The 17469-nt window shown below is 48.7% G+C and overlaps 1 protein-coding gene and 1 pseudogene across 2 annotated transcripts in view; one reads left to right on the top strand and one right to left on the bottom strand.

Moving 5' to 3' along the window:
- The window catches only part of LOC309550683 (uncharacterized protein), a 3164715-nt gene that overhangs the window by 142887 nt on the left and 3004359 nt on the right, over positions 1-17469 (bottom strand). The window lies entirely within an intron of this gene.
- LOC309550793 overlaps positions 1-17469 on the top strand; it is a 1525103-nt pseudogene that overhangs the window by 214828 nt on the left and 1292806 nt on the right. The gene's annotated exons all lie outside the window — the stretch shown is intronic.

The following is a 17469-nucleotide window of genomic DNA, read 5'->3' as shown; positions in this document are numbered from 1 at the left end:
CATCCCATAACACATTCTGCTATACCTCCTAAGTATGGCGATACCACGTGTGACATTTTCAGTGTAGACACATAGGAGGCCCCAAAATCCAAGAAGCACCTTCAGCCTTTCTAGGGACATAAATTATACATCTAACTTCCTGACTACCTATCACATTTTTGGAGGCCCTGAAGCACCAGGAGAATGGAAACACCCACAAAATGACCACATTTTGGAAAGCAAACTCCTTCGGAAACTTTTTTTTTTTTGCCGAAAAGTTTTTGGAAAAATAGTATATAATGTAATGAAAAGTAAAATTTATTTATTTATTTTTTTTCCACACAAATTTTTTAATTTTATATAATATTTTCACTCAGAGCATGGGCATGCTTCGAATTACACCCCAAAACATATTCTACTACTCCTCCCAAGTATGGGACCTTTTCAATGATTGGATTATGTACCAGACATTGTATCTTGTGTATCACACATATCAACCAATTCATCACCACATATCAACCACGCCTGTAAGGTCATGGTCATCTCTTTACAAGTGGTCAGGGATTATAGCTTTACCTATAGCAGTCCCTGTTTCTAAAGGCCAAGCAAGCCTAGCCTACTGGTATGTGTTTGCCCCCGAATTACACCCCAAAACATATTCTACTACTCCTCCCAAGTATGGGATCTTTTCAATGATTGGATTATGTACCAGACATTGTATCTTGTGTATCACACATATCAACCAATTCATCACCACATATCAACCACGCCTGTAAGGTCATGGTCATGTCTTTACAAGTGGTCAGGGATTATAGCTTTACCTATAGCAGTCCCTGTTTCTAAAGGCCAAGCAAGCCTAGCCTACTGGTATGTGTTTGCCCCCGAATTACACCCCAAAACATATTCTACTACTCCTCCCAAGTATGGGATCTTTTCAATGTTTGGACTGATTCTAGTATGTGGTTGCCCCCGTGAATGTTCACTGATCAGAAGGTATAGGAGGCTGAAGAAAAGAAAACAGTTCCTGTGGTTCCAGGAGTGGAGCTGTCCGCAGGGGGTGGCTGGGACTGGGGACTAGCAAGAATGTAGTCAGTTAGACATGCAGATGGGTAGGTTTAGGCAGCAGGCAGAGACATGGTCAGCAAAGAGGCAAAGTTTCAGTCCAGGCAGCAGACAGAAACAGTCAATAAACAGGCCAGGGACAGTACAGGCAGCAGGCAGAGGCAACAACACTGGCCTGGCGGTGAATTGGCATCATTGCTAGCTGCACTGGTCTGGTGACATCGAGGACTAGCGACACTGGGACTGGGGTGGTGACAATCAGGAACACTTTTGCTGTCTGTACTGCATTGCGTAAAAAGACTGTTTTGATCCTTTTTTCTCTGATCCCCCCCCCCCTTCTTTTACAGTCCCCAATCCATCTGCTGATAGTTCAGAGCCTTGAAGGCACTCTGCACATGATCAGTTTGATGTGTATTGCTGGAGAGCTATTTATTGTAAGGTTGCATGTGATCAGCACAGGGCCAATCAGCACTATCCAGACAGAGGGTCAAGGGTCATCCAGCCGCCTAGGACAGTCAGAAAATAATGAAAACTTCACCTAGAAGCTTGGCTGGACACTGATAGTCACAAGACTGCTATATACTGCCGATGAGAAAAGGTACTTAGCAGTTTATATTTACTAAAATAACTGCATTTCCATGTTCAGTGTACTGTGGGGGGCCAAATATAGAAAATGCAGGCTCCTGGGGAGACCAGATATAGTGACTGCAGGCTCCTGGGGAGACCAGATATAGTGACTGCAGGCTCCTGGGGAGACCAGATATAGTGACTGCAGGCTCCTGGGGAGACCAGATATAGTGACTGCAGGCTCCTGGGGAGACCAGATATAGTGAATGCAGGCTCCTGGGGAGGCCAGATATAGTGAATGCAGGCTCCTGGGGAGGCCAGATATAGTGAATGCAGGCTCCTGGGGAGGCCAGATATAGTGAATGCAGGCTCCTGGGGAGATCGAATATAGTGAATGCAGGCTCCTGGGGAGATCAGATATAGTGAATGCAGGCTCCTGGGGAGATCAGATATAGTGAATGCAGGCTCCTGGTGAGGCCAGATATAGTGAATGCATTCTCCTGGGGAGGCCAGATATAGTGAATGCAGGCTCCTGGGGAGACCAGATATAGTGAATGCAGGCTCCTGGGGAGACCAGATATAGTGAATGCAGGCTCCTGGGGAGACCAGATATAGTGAATGCAGGCTCCTGGGGAGACCAGATATAGTGAATACAGGCTCCTGGGGAGACCAGATATAGTGAATGCAAGCTCCTGGGGAGACCACATATAGTGAATGCAGGCTCCTGGGGAGATCAGATATAGTGAATGCAGGCTCCTGGGGAGATCAGATATAGTGAATGCAGACTCCTGGGGAAACCACATATAGTGAATGCAGGCTCCTGGGGAGACCACATATAGTGAATGCAGACTCCCGGGGAGACCACATATAGTGAATGCAGGCTCCCGGGGAGACCACATATAGTGAATGCAGGCTCCCGGGGAGACCTGATATAGTGAATGCAGGCTCCCGGGGAGACCAGATATAGTGAATGCAGGCTCCTGGGGAGACCAGATATAGTGAATGCAGGCTCCTGGGGAGACCAGATATAGTGAATGCAGGCTCCTGGGGAGACCAGATATAGTGAATGCAGGCTCCTGGGGAGACCTGATATAATGAATGCAGGCTCCTGGGGAGACCAGATATAGTGAATGCAGGCTCCTGGGGAGACCAGATATAGTGAATGCAGGCTCCTGGGGAGACCAGATATAGTGAATGCAGGCTCCTGGGGAGACCAGATATAGTGAATGCAGGCTCCTGGGGAGACCAGATATAGTAAATGCAGGCTCCTGGGGAGACCAGATATAGTGAATGCAGGCTCCTGGGTTTACTAACATTTTAAGCATTACTAAAATTGCTGCTCCCTGCCAAATGGATTTATAAAAAACTGTTTGCTTTGGTCGATATCACCCAGAGCAGTGCCCAACCCCTCCATACCATTTGTCTGACAATCCCTTAACTATTTGGCTAGAAAACGACCAACATTCGGCTCCCATTGACTTCATTGGGGTTCAGATCTGGCACCTGAACTTTAATTATGTTCTGTGGAGCCGTCTCACACGGAACCCAGGAATGTTCATCTCATCTCCAGTGAGAAGGTGACACATCTCTAACATGAAGAGAATGTTCCGGCCCTGTAAGTGGGGAAATGTTCTTCCCCTGAAGGGGTTAATCTAGGTTTCCACACTATATATGTGTGCAGTGGCGTACCAACAGGGGGGGCGGGGGGCGCACCGCCCCGGGTGCCACACATTAGGGGGCACCCGGGAACACCAGGGTGACACCCGGGGCCGGCCGCCGGACTGCCTCCGCCGCTCTCTGACACAGGAGCGCGGAGGAGGAGGAACTGTTCAGAGAATCAGAGAGAGAGATTACCGTCACTCACGGAGCCCTGAATACACAGCGGGCGCTGCCGGAGTTAACTGTGCTAGTTAATGAGAAGGCGATTGGTTGCTAGGACCGCCTATCAACCAATCACGTGCTCATTAACTAACACAGTCAACTTCGGCAGTTCCCGCTGACTGCTGTGTATTCAGGGCTCGTGAGTGACAGTGAGTCTCTCTCCCATTCACTGCTTTCAACAGTTCCTCCTCTGCTCTAGGGGGGGGGGGATGTATTGTGAAGGGGTTCTATTGGGGGGGGGGTGCTTTCATTGTAAGGGGGTTCTATTGGGGGGGATGTAGTGTGAAGGGGTTCTATTGGGGGGGGGGTGCTTGCATTGTGAGGGGGTTCTATTGGGGGGATGTATTGTGAAGGGGTTCTATTGGGGGGGTGGGCGCTTGCATTGTAAGGGGGTTCTATGGGGGGGGATGTATTGTAAAGGGGTTCTATGGGGGGGGACGCTTGCATTGTAAGGGGGTTCTATTGGGGGGGATGTATTGTGAAGGGGTTCTATTGGGGGGGGGGTGGGGGCTTGCATTGTAAGGGGGTTCTATTGGGGGGGGATGTAGTGTGAAGGGGTTCTATTGGGGGGGTGCTTTCATTGTAAGGGGGTTCTATTGGGGGGGGATGTAGTGTGAAGGGGTTCTATTGGGGGGGTGCTTGCATTGTGAGGGGGTTCTATTGGGGGGATGTATTGTGAAGGGTTTCTATTGGGGGGGTGGGCGCTTGCATTGTAAGGGGGTTCTATGGGGGGGATGTATTGTAAAGGGGTTCTATGGGGGGGACGCTTGCATTGTAAGGGGGTTCTATTGGGGGGGATGTATTGTGAAGGGGTTCTATTGGGGGGGGGGGTGGGGGCTTGCATTGTAAGGGGGTTCTATTGGGGGGGATGTAGTGTGAAGGGGTTCTATTGGGGGGGGTGCTTTCATTGTAAGGGGGTTCTATTGGGGGGGGATGTAGTGTGAAGGGGTTCTATTGGGGGGGTGCTTGCATTGTGAGGGGGTTCTATTGGGGGGATGTATTGTGAAGGGGTTCTATTGGGGGGGTGGGCGCTTGCATTGTAAGGGGGTTCTATGGGGGAGGATGTATTGTAAAGGGGTTCTATGGGGGGGACGCTTGCATTGTAAGGGGGTTCTATTGGGGGGATGTATTGTGAAGGGGTTCTATTGGGGGGGGGGTGGGGGCTTGCATTGTAAAGGTTTTCTATTGGGGGGGGGATGTATTGTAAAGGGGTTTTATGGGGGGCAGCGCTTGCATTGTAAGGGGGTTCTATTGGGGAGGGGGATGTATTGTAAAGGTGTTCTATTGGGGGGGGCGCTTGCATTGTAAGGGGGTTCTATTGGGGGGGGATGTATTGTAAAGGTGTTCTATGGGGTGGCTTTGTATTGTGAAGGGGTTCTATTGGCGGGGGCTTTGTATTGTAAAGGGGTTCTATTGGGGGGGGTTGTATTGTAAAGGGGTTCTATTGGGGGGTCCAGAGGTACGGGGGCTGTGTAATGTAAAGGGCTCCAGAGGTACGGGGGCTGTGTCATGTAAAGGGGGCTGTGTCATGTAAAGGGGTCCGGGGGCTGTGTCATGTAAAGGGGTCCGGGGGCTGTGTCATGTAAAGGGGGCCTTCCTACATTTTGCTTCAGTGCGTGGAGGCGCTACACGTGACACGTCAATGAGCGGTTCATCGCCTGGGGGGGGTGCCAGATATAGGATCCGCCCCGGGTGCCAAATGCTCTAGGTACGCCCCTGTATGTGTGTATCATCATCTGCTGGAGATAAAAGACGTCACAGTGACTATGGAGGAAGAGGACGGACATGACGGGGGGTTACTGGGTGTAAATAGAAAATAAGATCTTATTACCTCTTCTGCAGCCACTTCCAGCAACGTCTCCTCTACTTCCTCCTGACTCCCAGGATTTATATCTGACATCACTTCCTGTCTGTATTCCATAGAGACTTCCTGTCATAGTATAAGTGAGATCACCACCTTGTGGAGCTTAGAGGAACTGCAGCCCAAGTACTCCTAGCATGAACACGGCCTTGTCATTGTTGCCAAAAGAATTTAAAGAGGTTGTACACCAAGAATTTTTTTTTTTATCTTCTTTACAACCTGAAAGAGAAACCCATAATGAGCTAGTATGCATCGCATACTAGCTCATTATGAAATACTTACCTTAGAACGAGCCCCCGCCGTGCCGTCCGCTTACCTGTATGACGGGCGACATGTATAGTCGCCCGTCTTCCGGGATCGCGGCATTCGGCCTTCTGATTGGCCGGAGCCGCGGTGACGTCACTCCCGCGCACGCGCGCGGGAGCCGACGGTCACGGCACGGGGCTCTGAAGGAACGGCACGATCTGCCGTTCCTTCAGAGCGCATGCGCCAGTGACGTCACTGGCTGCATTAAAGGTAAATATCTCCTAAACGGTACATGTTTAGGAGATATTTACAGTACCTATAGGTAAGCCTTAATATAGGCTTACCTATAGGTACAACTTCCTGAGGAGGGTTTACTTCCTCTTTAATTCAAGTTCCTCAAGCCTTGGGATATCTGAAATAATCATCCTTCAGTCTGAGAGAGTTCCAAAATAAAAGGCTTATTGCGTAGCTACGTGAGAGCACACCCTTATAAAGCCACCCTGTATGCTCTGATGTGACAGCTTCTAGATCATCATCCTTTTATTGGGTTTTCTTATCACAACTTCAAGACACTGGTATGGGGCAATAACCCTTAGTGGTATTCCCCTGACACACATCTCAGTAAAAACGGAAAATTTATATCAAATACTTACCGTAATTTTCCTTTCCTGATGGACTCCATGGCAGCATACGTATCGGGTTTGGCCCCGCCTCCAAACCTACCCATAGGACCTCACTCCCATAAATCTTTGCTCCTGTTCAGCACACGTGTTCTGTAACTATCCTCCACAGAAATCCGGGAGGGAACTCCTGCTGCCATGGAGTCCATCAGGAAAGGAAAATTACGGTAAGTATTTGATATAAATTTTCCGTTTTCCTGACAGACTCCATGGCAGCATACGTATCGGGAAATAACTCGCCGTACACACAGGGTGGGCAGGTGCTGAACAGAAAAGTTTAATGCATTTTGTCAAACAGACAGGACTTGCAAACCGAAATTCACAGAAGAAAGAGCCGCTGGCTCAACACAGTAATGGGATAAGAAAGTGTTAATAGAGGACCACGACGCTGCTCTGCAAATGACTTCAGGAGCCACATGTCTGGATACTGCCCAGGAGGTAGAGATGCTCCGCGTCGAATGAGCTGTAACTACTGCTGGAGGGGTCAAGCCCTTAGCCCTATAAGCCCACTGGATGGTCTGGATGATCCAAGAGGAAATGGATCTCGTCGAGGCTCTTGAACCTTTGTTTTTTCCATAGAAGGTAACAAAGAGATGTTCTGATTTTCTGAAAGAGGAAGTGGCATCTAAATATTTCTTAATACACTCTCCAACATCCAGCGGATGAACCGAAGATTCTTCCTCTTCCTGTCTAAAGGTTGGTAATACTGTTTCTATGTTTTCATGGAAGACAGAGGTCCTTTTTGGTCTCGCATCCAGCATGGGGATGAGCACCACTCTGTCAGGAAAAAAGGTTAAGAAAGGCTCTTGTGTCCCAAAGGACCCAATTTCCGACACTCTTTTTGCTGAGGTTATAGCTACCAGAAACACTGTTATCAGTGTAAGCTCTCTTATGGTCAAGGAATCAGACATGTCTTGAATCTGACTCGCCAGGAAATCCAGAACTAGTGGCAGATCCCACTTGGGAAACCTGGGTTTTCTCTGAGGTCTGATTCTCACTGCCCCTTGGAAGAACTGACGAATTAGGGCATGAGTGGCCCAGGAGATCCCTGTAAAAGCGGAAATAGCCGAGACCTGGACTCTGAGCGAACTCACTGATAGAGGCAAATCCAGTCCTGATTGGAGAAAGCTCAATACATCCTGGATCTTAATTGAAGATTGAGGATCAGGCCTTGTATTCAGTTGTGCAGAAAATTTTTCCCAGATTCTCTGATACACCCTGTTCGTTGAGCTTCTTCTAGCACTAAGTAATGTCAAGATTGCCGTTTCTGGACAGCCTAAAGCCTGTAACCTCCTCCTCTCAACATCCAGACCCTGAGATGTAAACGGTCTGGGCACGGATGGAGTACAGACCCCTGGGACAACAGATCCGGTCTGAAGGGTAGCGGGATTGGGTCTCGGACACTGAGTAGTGTCAGAAGGGGAAACCATGGCCTGTTCGGCCAGAAGGGAATCACCGCCACTACCTCCACTGGCTCCGACCTGAGTCTCCGAAGGAACTGCAACACAATCGGAATTGGTGGGAAGGCGTATGCCCTGTGGAATCTCCACTGATCCGAGAGTGCATCTATCCCTGATGCTTGTGGATCTCTGAATCTTGAGTAGTACTTCGGCAGTTTGTGATTGCAGGGGGAGGCGAAGAGGTCTACCTCTGGAGAAAGCCCCAATGTTAGGATCCAGTTGAACGTTTCCTTGTGAAGGGACCACTCGTTGTTGTCCAGATCCACTCTGGACAAGAAGTCTGCTTTGACATTCTGGACTCCTGGAACATAAACCGCTGAAAGATTCGAGAGATTTTTCTGTGCCCAGGACATAATCGGCTCCACTTCCCTCAATAGGGACCAGCTGCGTGTTCCCCCTTGTTTCCTGATGTATGCCACTGCTGAGGTGTTGTCCAGGCGCAGCATGACAGGTTGGTCTTTTGTCAGGTGAGCAAATGCTCGAAGAGCTTGGAATGCTGCTCGGAGTTCTAGTATGTTGGATACTATTCCTCGAGTGGAAAACTCCCACCTGCCCTGTGCCACCTCCGACAGACAGTGGGCACCCCAGCCTATGTTGCTGGCGTCCGAGGTAACCACTACCCACGGAGCCGGCCTCAGAGAGTGGCAGTTCAGCAGGTGGTCTCTGCATAACCACCAGGGGAGACTCGCTCTCATTGAAGGGGTTAAGAAGATGCGTTGATCCAGATGCCACGTATCCCATTGCTGAAGGAATCCCTTCTGAAAGGGTCTCATCCTCCACAGGGCCCACTTCACCATGGGGACTACTGCGACCATAGTCCCGATCACCTTCAGGCATTGACGTGCCTGAAGATGAGAGGATGAGAGGGCAAAGCGAATCCTGTCTCGAAGAGTCCCTATCTTTTCCTCTGGAAGAGAGATAGTCGCCTTCTCTGTGTCGAACAGAGCGCCCAAGTAGATCAGGGACTGAGTTGGAATCAGGTGACTCTTCTCCTTGTTGAGTAACCAACCAAACTTCTGGAGAGTGGACACGACCTGCTCCAGATGAACTAATAGTTGGTCTCTGTCTTGGGACAACAGGAGTAGATCGTCCAAATAGTGGTGAAGACGGATACCTTTCAATCTCAGTAGGGCTACCACGGCCAATAAGATTTTTGAAAAGGTCCGTGGAGATGTTGAGAGCCCGAATGGGAGACAGATAAACTGAAGATGTAATCCTCCCACTTCGAACCGGAGAAACCTTTGAAAATCTTCGTCCACAGGGACATGAAAGTAGGCGTCTTTCAAGTCGATGGACACCATCCAATCTGCCGGCTGGACTGACTGCTGTATGGACAACAGGGTCTCCATTTTGAACCTTTCTTTTTTTATGAATTTGTTCAAGAAGGTCAAATCTATTACTGGTCTCCATGATCCGTTCTTCTTTTGGACCAGAAAGAGCGGAGAATATATTCCTTGGCCTCGCTCGGACTCTGGAACGGAGATGACAGCCCCTTGAGCAATGAGAGCTTCGACGTAAGAAAACAAAATCTGACGCCTTTCTTCTAGGCATGGTATGGCAGTAGGCAGGAACCTTGAGCCTGGCCTCTCCTTGAAGACCCACTTGTGGCCTGAAGACACCGTCCTGACGGCCCAGGGGTCCTGAATCGAAGCCGCCCAGACATGTCGGAAGGAGCGTAGACGCGCACCCACCCGACATGTCTGAGCGGGCCCACCTTCAAAAGGACTTAGTGGGCTCACGGTCCCCCGAGGAGACGTTCTTTGTCGTCTTCCTGGAAGACTGTCTGGATCTCCAGTTCCGGTTGAACTCCCGACCAGGTCTATAAGAACGAGCTTCCCTGGCCCGGTCAGGCACAAATTTTCTGGTAGGCTGTCCTTTCTTGACGTTGAACTGGCGCCGATCCTGGGGAAGAAACCCAGACTTACCGCCTGTAGCCCGGGTTATGGCCTCGTCAAGTTTATTCCCGAAAAGGGAGGACCCCTCAAAGGGAATACGGCACCAAACTTGCTTTGATGCCGGATCCGCAACCCAAGGGCGGAGCCAAAGAGCTCTCTTAGCTGTGACCGAGGACAGCATAACTCTTGCCAATAGACGGATCAAGTCTATGGAAGCCTCCCCAAGGAACGACGCGCCCAGCCTAAGCTCCTGGATTGGAGCGCTTCTGGCCACCTCCTCCGAAACCGATCTGACCGATTCGTCTACCACATCAGCCCAAGACTCCATGGCTTTGGATAGAGCAGCCAAAGCCAGGACTGGTTTACAGGCCATACCTGCTGTAAGGTAGATTCTCTTCAAATCAGAGTCCATCCTTCGGTCCAACGGGTCTTTAAATGAGACCGTATCCTCTAAGGGAAGGGTCACGTGCTTGACCAGTCTCATGACTGCTGCGTCAACTAGGGGAGGAGACTCAAGATGTTTCACATCATCCTCTTTGAAGGGGTAAAGTTTAGCCATCTTGGATACTAAGGAATTCTTTCGTTCCACCTTTTTCCACTCCTCCAAGATGATTTCACCCAACTCTCCCAGGAAGGGAAAATTAACACGCTCCTTGTTGAGCTGTTTAAAGTACTTCTTCTGCTTGGGAGGGGGAACAGCTGACTCTTCCCAATTTAAGGTCTCTCTGACCGCTTTAACCAGGGAAGGCACCAAGGTATATTCAAAACCCAAGCAGGGATCTTCATCTTCAGAGTCGCTACCCGACAAGAGCATCGACTGATGGCTTGTGTGGGCCGACTCGAAATCTTCCTGTACCTGTAGTGCTACAGGGGAAGGGCTTGGGGAAGCCGTTGCAGTGTCTTGAGAACGACTGACACCCAACTCTGCCAAAGAGTCCTTTACCACTCTCTTGACCAAAGCCTCAATGCGTTGATCGGAAGTATCCCTTTCTCCCGCAGCCTGGGAGAAACATCTGTCACAGAAAAGCTTCCTCTCCGGGACACTAGCGCCACAGCCCCTGCAACCTGCTTTGTCAGGTCTCTGTGCGTGGCTGGCTGAAGTGGACGCTTTACGATGATGTGAGCCCGAACGGGACTTTCCAGTAGAGTGCCGGTGGCGAGAGCTTGAGCGCCTTTCACTTCTTTGAGAAGAGTGCCTAGTCTCTGAACGAGGAGGGCTGTGAACAAGAGAAAAAACAGAAAACACAGACAGGAAGCTAGGAACACTTGAGTTCCTACCCCCACCCCCTATAACCCACAACCCCACCAAGAAGCCCCAAATACCTGTTAGGGGCGGGCTGACCACCGGAGGGCAAAGTAGCTTCCATTCTGATGCTGACCTACAAGAATGAGCCGGACAGCATGTCAGAAAAACCAGCAAAGCGGGGGGGGGGGGGGGTTGCTCCCAAACTGGGGCCAGTACTCACCAGGAACCAAGGTTAGCAGGCAGAGCGGCAGCGCACAGCAAAATGACCACAAAAACGAACGATCTTCGTATGTGTAACACCCAGTATCAGCAGTGTGTACAAACACAACACTGCTGACAGCTCTGGGGTTTAAATATGGCGCCTGGTGACGTCATCAGCGATCGCCACCGACGCCAGCTTACTGCGCATGCGCCGTGCTTACACTGCGCATGCGCGAGAACCAAGCCTCGTTCCCGAGGCGCCGCACATGCGCAGTAGCGCGCACCGGAGGCCGGTCAGGAAGTGAATCGCTGACCGGCCCCGGACCACTAGCCACCAGGGAAGGCAGGAGAAAAACCAGGTAAGACATAAAGGCACGAGCAAGCAATAATATAAACAAAATAGCTGCCATGGAGGACTTTGTACTCACGGACCGCAGATCACCAGGGATGGATGCACACACCGGACTTATCTCATTCTTAGGGTACCGGCCACCCGCAGCAGCTGGGCTTTTTGGCCAAGGCTGCATACATCTTCGCCCCTACTCCATACCCCGCAGCAGCTGGGGCTTATTGGAGAGCTCCATACCCGACTGGTAGAGCCATCCATCACCCGGAATCCATCTTCAGGTAGGATATCAGGTAATCCTTTGGAGGACAAAAAAAGAACACGTGTGCTGAACAGGAGCAAAGATTTATGGGAGTGAGGTCCTATGGGTAGGTTTGGAGGCGGGGCCAAACCCGATACGTATGCTGCCATGGAGTCTGTCAGGAAAACATGTTTTAACAAACTCAAAAGCTCATTTTAGCTTCACTAATCAATATGAATAATACATCAGTATATATATATATATATATATATATATATATATATATATATATATATATATATATATATATATATAGACACTCCAGTATCTCACGAAAGTGAGTACACCCCTTCCATTTTTTGTAAATATTTTATTATATCTTTTCATGTGACAACTTTGACACTTTGCTACAATGTAAAGTAGTGAGTGTACAGCTTGTATAACAGTGTAAATTTGCTGTCCCCTCAAAATAACTCAACACACAGCCATTAATGTCTAAACCACTGGCAACAAAAGTGAGTACACCTCTAAATGAAAATGTCTAAATTGGGCCCAAAGTGTCAATATTTTGTGTGGCCACCATTATTTTCCTGCACTGCCTTAACCCTCTTAGGCATGGAGTTCACCAGAGCTTCACAGGTTGCCACCGGAGTCCTCTTCCACTCCTCCATGATGACATTATGGAGCTGGTGGATGTTGGAGACCTTGCGCTCCTCCACCTTCCGTTTGAGGATGCCCCACAGATTCTCAATAGGGTTTAGGTCTGGAGACATGCTTGGCCAGTCCATCATCTTTACCCTTAGCTTCTATAGCGAGGCAGTGGTTGTCTTGGAGATGTTGTTGGGGTCGTTATCATGTTGGAATACTGCCTAAGCCCAGTCCCTGAAGGGAGGGGGTCAGTGTCCGTGAGTATCGGGAAGCTTGCCAGGGGTCTGCCCAGGAAGGCGGACCACTCCAGTGGAGTGTCAGTGGACAGAAGCTAGCACACACAGCAAGTGAGAAAGGGGGTGCCAAGTTAGACCCTGATCATACTTTCTATCTTCACTTCAGTGGCAAGGTGAAGCAGCGGCCTTGCCGCACACATTGCAGATAGTGTCCTCAGAATTGTGCATAGTTCATAGTTGGAGTATCCCACTCATCCCTTCTTCTATCCAAGTTCTAAATAAAAACACAAAAACCAACATCCCCTTGAATGATTATTGACTGAGCCAAGGACTTTCAATGCCGTTTGTCTGCTATCAGTTGCTAAGGGTAACCCAAAAAGTTTATTTCTCAGCAGCTCTCTAGGGTGCAGTGCTATATATCACCCTAACTTATAAATGTATTTTAACATTAATATTATATAGGTTTCATTATAAATGTATTTATACATGTATTATTATCATACACTATGATGTAGGAAACAATAAAGTTCACATTATCCTTATACACAAGTTTTCTAAATGCTGCAGGACAGTCCCAGGATTTTGATTACTGTCAGGGGAGGGCTGGCAGCCTTAGGCCTAGGGGGCAAGTCCAGTCAAGTGGCCCATTGAATCAGCTCACCATTCATGCCCATCTGGTTTTATAATGGATATTGAAGTTATGAAGCAAGACAAACATGATGCAATGTGGTAACATAATTAAATGTTAATAGCAACAAAGGAGGTTTACCAAAAAATATATGACATTACGCCAGGGCCTAGGAAGCCACTGTCAGGAAGAGATCACTATGCCTGAAAGGGAAGTGACTGTGTTAGTATTGTGCCGACTGGGTGCAGTAGCGTACTCTGCACACTCATACCGCTCCGCTGCAGCTCTGCAAATATAACATTGTGTAGCGGTGACCAGCAGCTGTACTCAGTGTCTGGCAAAGGGAGAGAGAGACCCAAAGCGCCTATCTAAGTGTAGCAGTTTAAAACCTTTAATGTAGGATAAAAGCAATATAACCCACAAGAGTGAAGTGGTAACAGGCATCAAGTTATATGTGGAGGTCCTGGGCAATTCACATCCAGGGGGTCCCTTGGAGTCCTTAGCGGAGCCGCTCCTGGTGCAGGGGAGCGGCGGTCTCCTGTGGGGGACAGGAGACAGTCCTGGTCCGTAGCTGCAGTGGGTTGCTGTTCCGCGTGTGGGGGGGCCTGAAAAAGGAGCGCATGCTCCATAATGCGTCGCAGATTGTCCTAGGCTTTGCACACCAGGAAGTGACGTCACGGCCCCTCCACACATGGAACAGCAACCCACTGCAGCTACGGACCAGGACTGTCTCCTGTCCCCCACAGGAGACCGCCGCTCCCCTGCACCAGGACCGACTCCGCTAAGAACTCCAAGGGACCCCCTGGATGTGAAATGCCCAGGACCTCCATATATAAATTGATGCCTGTTACCACTTAAAGAGGAAGTAAACCCTCCTCATGAAGTTGTACCTATAGGTAAGCCTATGATAAGGCTTACCTATAGGTACTGTAAATATCTCCTAAACTTACACCGTTTAGGAGATATTTACCTTTAATGCAGCCAGTGACGTCACTGGCGCATGCGCTCTGAAGGAACGGCTGATCGTGCCGTTCCTTCAGAGCCCCGTGCCGTGACCGTCGGCTCCCGTGCGCGTGCGCGGGAGTGACGTCACCGCGGCTCCGGCCAATCAGATGACCGGATGCCGCGATCCCGGAAGACAGGCGACATGTCATGTCGCCCGTCATACAGGTAAGAGAGCGGCACAGCGGGGGCTCGTTCTAAGGTAAGTATTTCATAATGAGCTAGTATGCGAAGCATACTAGCTCATTATGTCTTTCTCTTGCAGCTTCTAAAAAAAAAAAAATTTTTCTAAATGAGTTTACAACCTCTTTAACTCTTGTGGGTTATATTGCTTTTATCCTACATTAAAGTTTTTAAACTGCTACACTTAGATCAGCGCTTTGGGTCTCTCTCTCCCCTTGTATTTCATACAGAGTTGCTTTTCTCTTCAACTGCCAGCAGCCATCCAAGTGGACCAGAACCTTTTGGACTCTCACTGGAACTATAAAAACCCCCCTTCCCCTCCTCCTCCCAGCCCAGCATAGACTGCCCTAGGATCACTGGCATTCTGCTTGCGTCAAATATCCCCCTTTCTTTCTATTTCTTACACAGTGTCTGGCCCCTACATTAATCCAGCCCTTAGTGCGCCCTTTTTACCATGAATCAGAGCGGCCGGGGGCAATTGCCACCCTGCCCCCCTTCCCAGTCCTCCCCTGATTACTGTCCTATTGCATCTTCATCCTGCATCCAGGACACTGTACAGAGTGGCAGGGAGATGATGATTGCTGGAACACTCTCTGGGTTCCATCACCAGGTACTGCAATTATACAAGACTGTGGGGAGCAGTGATCTCCTTTCTGACAACGAAAGTATAACTCCAACAACAGCAGAGAGGCAGCGGGAATGTGTGATCAGGGAAGTACCAACACTGACCACCAATCCTGGGCTGCGGTTAGACTCACTGTTGTTCTCACTGATTGTTCTTTTTTCTGAACAATGGAGGCTATTTTATCCTACTGACACCAACAATGAGACTTATTTTGTCCCTCTGACACCAACAATGGGACTTATTTTATGCACCTGGGAGACCCTGTCGCTTAGTTTAATTTTCTTTCACTTGAATTTTATTATATTTTTATAGAAATGACAAGTAAAGGTAAACTGCTTCCTATCCAAATGTCTGTGCAAAAATATGAACAAGTAAAAGAGGAGTTCCTCTCCGCAACTTTTTAACAGTCTACAATAACATAGAAGTAAAGGACCATTGGTCCCAAGCATTATCGTATCAGTATATAATTAATTGACAGAACCCTGCCTGGAGATGTGATGCGCTTTGTTTTGTAAAAAAGACTTTCAACTAGGGTCCCTTAAGCTATAGAGAGCAGTGCAGTCGTCCATATGACCAAAAAGAAGTACCGCTCTTGCTCAAGGGCATAAAAAGAAAAAGAGAAAAGGGCAGTGCTTTAACGGAGAGAGTGAGAAGAAGAAAAAGAGAGAAATAGAAGAAGAAAAAATAAAAAAAAATAGGGAAGGGGGGGGGGGGGGTAAGGGGTGGGTGTCAGGGGAAGGCCAACCCGGAGGTTCATTTTAGGTATGTTGATTCATAAGCTTTAGTTACAATTCTAGAAAGTGTGTAGGTGGATGTGTTAGAGGAAAATAGCCAGGACTGCCAAATGCGTAGAAGTTTGTTATGTGTTTCTGTTAATGTTGCCGTCAGTTTCTCGTTCACCAGAATACCATGCACCCGGCTTTTCACCTCGTCGAAATTGAGGGTCGGAGACATCCACGCTTTCGCAATAGTCTGCTTTGCGGCAGAAAATATATGTCACTAGGGTACGCTCCCGTTTGGTAGAGCCTTCTATCGGTTTGTGTAAGGGCACCTCCCATGGATCTTTGCGCAGATTGATATGAAACGCTGATTGTTATAGACTCTAATCCACGGACGTCTAACCTTAGGGCATTGTCCACCATATATGCTGCCTATCTCCTAGGTCTGAGCATCCTCTAAAGCATGTAGAGGGGTAGGAGGGAAGGTTTTTCACATTTCTAGCTGGGGTAAAGTACCATCGAGACAGAACTTTGAAAGAGTTTTCCAAGGTTATAACATTGCGGGAAGAACGGAATATTGCCTCCTAAATTTTCTTCCATGTCTTTGGGGTTAGCGTGGCCCCAAAGTTCCACTCCCAACTGGAGCAGTAAAGCAGGGCTCATGAGTTGGAGTTGTTTAGTATGGAAGAATATATTAGGGAGAGAAGATGGTGAATGCCATTCCATCGATTGCCACTTGATTCAGTATCAAACTTGTAGCACCAGGTCACATCCCCTGTGACGATAGTTGGCAGAAAGAATGGATCCTGGTCACACATGGTAATAAAATCTTCAGAGGTTTCCATCAGTTTTGCTTTCTGTTCGTCTGGCAGCTTGTGCGGCACAAACCGATAACAGATCTTCCACTTACCCAAATCTTCGTGGACAATGGTGCACACGTCTCCTTGCTAATGTCCGCCATCAATTGTAGAGTCAGTCACTGATCTCGTGCCAGCCTTTGTCGTACTCACTCAGTCATGTCTGGGGTTCTGTTTGTCGACAGCCGACCCAGGTGTGGTTCATCCTCAGTCGTTTCCTTCCTGTCGCGAAAATGCTTGAACCAGTTGTAAACACATTTTCTGCTCACAGCTTCCATCTCATACACTTGCACCAACATTTCATGTGTCTTTGTCACCGTTTTCCCTAATTTATAGCAGAACTTGATGTTCACTCCGTTGCACTGTGACCCTACCTCTCACACTGATTATGTTCGACTGCCCACAGCAGATTTACCTTGACAGTCACGTGTCCTCCACGCTAGGTGGTGCTTCTCAACATGTCTCTGGATAGATGTGCATGTTTGCGCACCTGGCCCATGTTGCCGTTGAGATTTCAGACTGTTCACTTTTTAGACACACCTTGTACACTGAAAGTCCTGGCGGAATTTTGCTCATATACCCAGGTATATATATTTATTAATACAGATGTCTCCAAATGAATGTTGCAACGGCCCCTAAAGGATGATCATGTTGCAACATTAGTCTCGGTGTTAGAGACCAGAAGACAAGATCTGCAGTGATGAGGAGACTCTCCAGCTGTTATCCAACCGACTTGAAACCCGGCTTTTACTAGCATAAATCGGGGCACTGGAACTTAGTCAGCCTATCTACTCTGCATTCTAGTCCCTAATGGCATCTAATCTTTAAGGTAACTTGACCTCTATCAGAAGTGGCCCTCGGATGCCTAACCTTGCTCTACCTGATGCTGGTGTAGTGAGCCCTCAG

The sequence above is a fragment of the Pelophylax lessonae genome (assembly GCF_965119305.1).
Source record: "Pelophylax lessonae genome assembly, chromosome: 3".
NCBI lineage: Eukaryota > Metazoa > Chordata > Amphibia > Anura > Ranidae > Pelophylax > Pelophylax lessonae.
Note: the sequence above shows the minus strand (reverse complement) of the source record. Positions and strands in the feature narration are given on the sequence as shown.